Source organism: Sciurus carolinensis, chromosome 13 (genome assembly GCF_902686445.1).
Source record: "Sciurus carolinensis chromosome 13, mSciCar1.2, whole genome shotgun sequence".
Lineage (NCBI taxonomy): Eukaryota > Metazoa > Chordata > Mammalia > Rodentia > Sciuridae > Sciurus > Sciurus carolinensis.
This window is the reverse complement of record NC_062225.1, coordinates 15,359,181-15,363,587: the sequence shown is the minus strand read 5'-3', so window position 1 is coordinate 15,363,587 and position 4,407 is coordinate 15,359,181. Positions and strand designations below refer to the sequence as shown.

The following is a 4,407-nucleotide window of genomic DNA, read 5'->3' as shown; positions in this document are numbered from 1 at the left end:
GAATTTTAGTAATTTTAGTTTTCTCTCTCCTTCTCTTCGTTAGTGTAACTATGGGTTTATCAATTTTGTTTATTTTTTTCGAAGAAACAACTTTCTGTTTTGTCAATATTTTGAATTGTTTCTTTTTTTTCAATTTATTAATTTCAGCTCTGATTTTAATTATTTCCTGTCTTCTACTACTTTTGGTGTTGATCTGTTCTTCTTTTTCTAGGGATTTTAGCTTTATTAGTTCATTTATTTGCAGATTTTTTCTTCTTTTATTGATTGCACTCCATGCAATAAATTTTCCCTTAGTACTGCTTTCATAGTGTCCCAGACATTTTGATATGTTGTATTGTCATTCTCATTTATCTCTAAGAAATTTTTTATCTCCTCCCTGATGTCCTCTCTTATCCATGTCTCATTTAATAGTATATTACTCAGTCTCCAGGTGTGGGAGTAGTTTCTGTTTTTTAATTTTATCATTGATTTCTAATTTCATTTTGTTATGATCTGATACAATAAAGGTAGTATCTCTATTTTTTTTTATATTTACTAAGGGCTGCTTTGTGGCATAACATATGGTCTATTTTAGAGAAGACTCCATGTGCTGCTGAGAAGAAAGTGTATTTGCTTATTGATGAATGGAATACTCTATATATGTCTATTAAATCTAAGTTATTGATTGTGTTATTGAATTCTGTGTTTTCTTTGTTCAGTTTTTGTTTGGAAGATCTATCCAGTGGTGAAAGAATTATTGTGTTGTGGTCTATTTGGTTCCTGGAATTGAGAAGGATTTGTTTGACATACATGGATGAGATGTTGTTTGGGGCATAAATATTTACAATTGTTATGCCTTGCTGATTTATGGTTCCCTTATGTAGTATGAAATGTCCTTCTTTATCCTTCTGTCTAACTTTGGCTTGAAGTACACTTTATCTGATGTAATGATGGAAACCTCTGCGTTTTTACTGAGTCTGCGTGCATGGTATGTTTTTTCCCATCCTTTCACCTTTAGTTTGTGAATGTCTTTTTTGATGAGATCAATCGTTGGAAAGCAGCATATTGTTGGGTCTTTCTTTTTAATCCAATTTGCCAGTCTATGTCTTTTGATTAATGAGTTTAGGCCACTAACATTCATCATTATTATTGAGATATGATTTATGATTCTGTATTTTTGGTTTTTAACTTGACTTGGTTTTTCCTTTGATTGTCTTTTCCTTTAGGGTAGTTCCTCCCTTTGCTGACTTACATTCTTATTTTTCATTTCTTCCTCATGAAATATTTTGCTGAGAATATTCTGTAGTGCAGACTTTCTAGTTGTAAATTCTTTTAACTTTTGTTTACCATGGAAGGATTTGATTTTGTCATCAAATCTGAAGGTTAGTTTTGTTGGGTATAAGCTTTTGGTTGGCAACAATGTTCTTTCAGATCTTGAAATATGTTGTTCCAGGCCCTTCTTGCTTTTAGGGTCTGGGCTGAGAAATCTGCTGATATCCATATTGGTTTCCTCCTATTTGTAATCTGATGATTTTCTCTTGCAGCCTTTAAAATCCTATCTTTATTTTGTATGTATGTTAGGTATTTTCATTATAATGTGCCTTGATTTGGATCTGTTGTAATTTTTATATTTGGTGTCCTGTAAGTCTCTTGTATTTGATTTTCCATTACATTCTCAGGTTTGGGAAATTTTCTGATAATATTTCATTTAATAGGTTGTTCATTCCTTTGTTTTGTATCTCTATGCCTTCCTTAATGCCAATAATTCTTAAATTTGATCATTTCATGATATCCCATAGTTCTTTGTGGTTCCATTCATGATTCCTTACCTTCTTTTGTTTGGTCAAATTTATTTTTAAGATTGAATATTTTGTCTTCATTGTCTGAAATTATGTCTTCCAAGTGATCTATTGTGTTGGTGTTGCTTTCTATTTAGTTTTTTATTTGGTTTATTGTTTCCTTCATTTCAAGGACTTCTGTGTTTTATTTTTTTTCAGAAAAAAATATTGAAATGATATTTTGCTTCCTGCATTTGCTCCTTTAACTGTTTATTGGAGTGATCATTCCTTGCCTGCATTTACTCTCTTATTTCATTGTTTGCTTCTCAGATCATTTTAATTATGTACATTTTGAACTCCTTTTCTGACATTTCCTGTCCATGCTGTCATTGGATTCTATTAATATAGCATCTTGGTGTGTTTGGAACATTTTCTTCCTGTGTTTTTTCATGTTTTTCATGTAATCAGGGAATGGAATTGTAGTATATAGAAAAGTGTATTAAAACCAGCTATAAGAAGCTCTAAAGGGCTAAACTTCAGTTATAAAATGGATCATAGGTTAAGAAATCACTGCTTACCCACCATTACAAATCAAAAGATAGTGACTGATGATTACCCATTAGATATCCACATCTAGGAATGCACTCACCCCTAGAACTGGAAAAACAAAATCAACATGGAGGAAGCGGCATCAGGCATTGCAAACACACTGCACAAAACCCAGCAGGTTTGTCTAGTTTGAAAAGGAAGAGTCTAGATCTTCTGTGTTATGTCCCCCTGATAAGGCTCTTTTGTAACTTAACCATATGTCAAGCTGCTCAGACACAAACAGCGTAGCATACAGGGTTCTTCATAAAGAGCAGCATCTCTCTACTTGAACAGCCCAATCACAGATTTCTAAGCTAACACCAGCGATTTCAGTTACAAAACACCACTTTTCAATAGTCTTCCAAGTGAACATTTAAAACCACGACTGTGTCACATCTGAAATTTAAGAGCTGACAAGTCTGGTCTAGGCATTGGATTGCCGTGACTCTGAAGTCAACACCCTCTTGAACAGCTTGGGAACAAAGCAATGACATTTAGGCATCTTCACCAGTTCTCACACCTTGGTGGTTATTTGCTCTGTGCCATTCACATGACCCTGGAGGTTTATCACAGTGTCTCCAAGAGTTTGCCTTGCAAATGATGAAATCTATAGCCACTGATAATCAGTCAAAGAGAAAATACATCAGACAAATGAAATGTGTTTCCAAATGTCGGAATGCTGTACATCACCATGAGTTGGCAAAACATGACTGACCACTGGGTTTCGGGATTTGTCAGCTAAGGCCTCCTTGCCTGACCAGTGGTTGAGAATATTTTCTCCCCATACCCAGAGTCACTCAGGCATATACTGTACAAAAAGAAACTGAATAGAGTGGGACCAGTATCCTGTGGTGCTTTTTGAAATCCCCAGGGTAAAGACAGTGTGATGTGCATATACTTTGGGGGAAGACACCAACCACTGGGTGTCTGTGCAGAAAGCTGCTAGGTGTGTCCCTGTTGGTGGCTGTGTAGAAAGGGATGAGACTCTGCACCAAGACCCCATTAGAGGCAAACGCAGGTAGCAACACTTAAACCCAAGTGATCTAAGAAAGCCTTAGAAGCAGAAAACACCCCCAGCTGGGGAGTTGGTTGCAGCAGGAGACGATGGAACCTTTCTTTCTCTCCACCATTCCTGGTAACACGATATGGATCATCAAACCAGCAGCGCAATGTTCACGTTTATGATGTCCCAGAGCTTTTCTCGGAGACCAGAGTAAAACAGGCCCCTGCTGAAGTTCACAACTGTAATATCCGTTTCCACTTTGTAGGTGCCGGCTATGTCTTTGGCAACCGTCAGCTGCTTCTCTCCACTCCGACACATGAGGGTACTGTTGAGACCTCGGCGTGCTAACTCTTCCGCATAGGCTTCTCCAATCCCATCCATTGCACCACTGACGACCGCCCACCTTCTGTGCGACTTGGTACCATCTGCCCTGCTCCCCAGGCAAGGGATAAAGTGCAACCTGATCAGGTTGTAGAAGTCACAGATGACGGTGACGCTTTTCCTAGCCGTGCGTACCAGGCTCCATCCAAACCCAGCGCTCCCATACAGCAGTCGCAAGACCTGGCGATCTCCCTGTCAAGGACTGCCAAGGCGACCTGCAGCAGAGGGGTCCCAGCAGCCTTCCACTATACTCCCTGCGGCCGCCGGCCCACGTGACCCACACCAAAAGGCTCTATTTTTTCAAATATTAAATATTTGAAATATATTTTCTGAAGTTAACTTAAGAACGCTTTTTCATGCGTCTGAATTGTGTTCTTGTTAAACAAGTTTTCCCCATTTCAGAATTCCAGAGGAATTCATCTCGTCCAAAGTTTGCAATGAAATTTTTAGCACCAGGAAAAGAAGAGGAAGAAGAACAAAGAGAGGAGGAAAAGAAGAAAATGAAAATATTTTGAGCTAGGTCTGGTGGCCCATGCCTGTAATCTCAGTGACTCGGAGGCTGAGGCAGGAGGATCTCAAAGTTCATACAAGCCTGGGCAAATTGGTGAGACCTTAAGCACCTTAGTGAGATACTGTCTCAAAATTAAAATAATAATAATAATAATAATAATAATAATA

General features: G+C 37.8%; 1 pseudogene; it reads right to left on the bottom strand.

Moving 5' to 3' along the window:
- Positions 1-2,988: 2,988 nt before the first annotated feature.
- Positions 2,989-3,917, bottom strand: LOC124963551 (inactive hydroxysteroid dehydrogenase-like protein 1; annotated as a pseudogene).
- Positions 3,918-4,407: the final 490 nt, after the last annotated feature.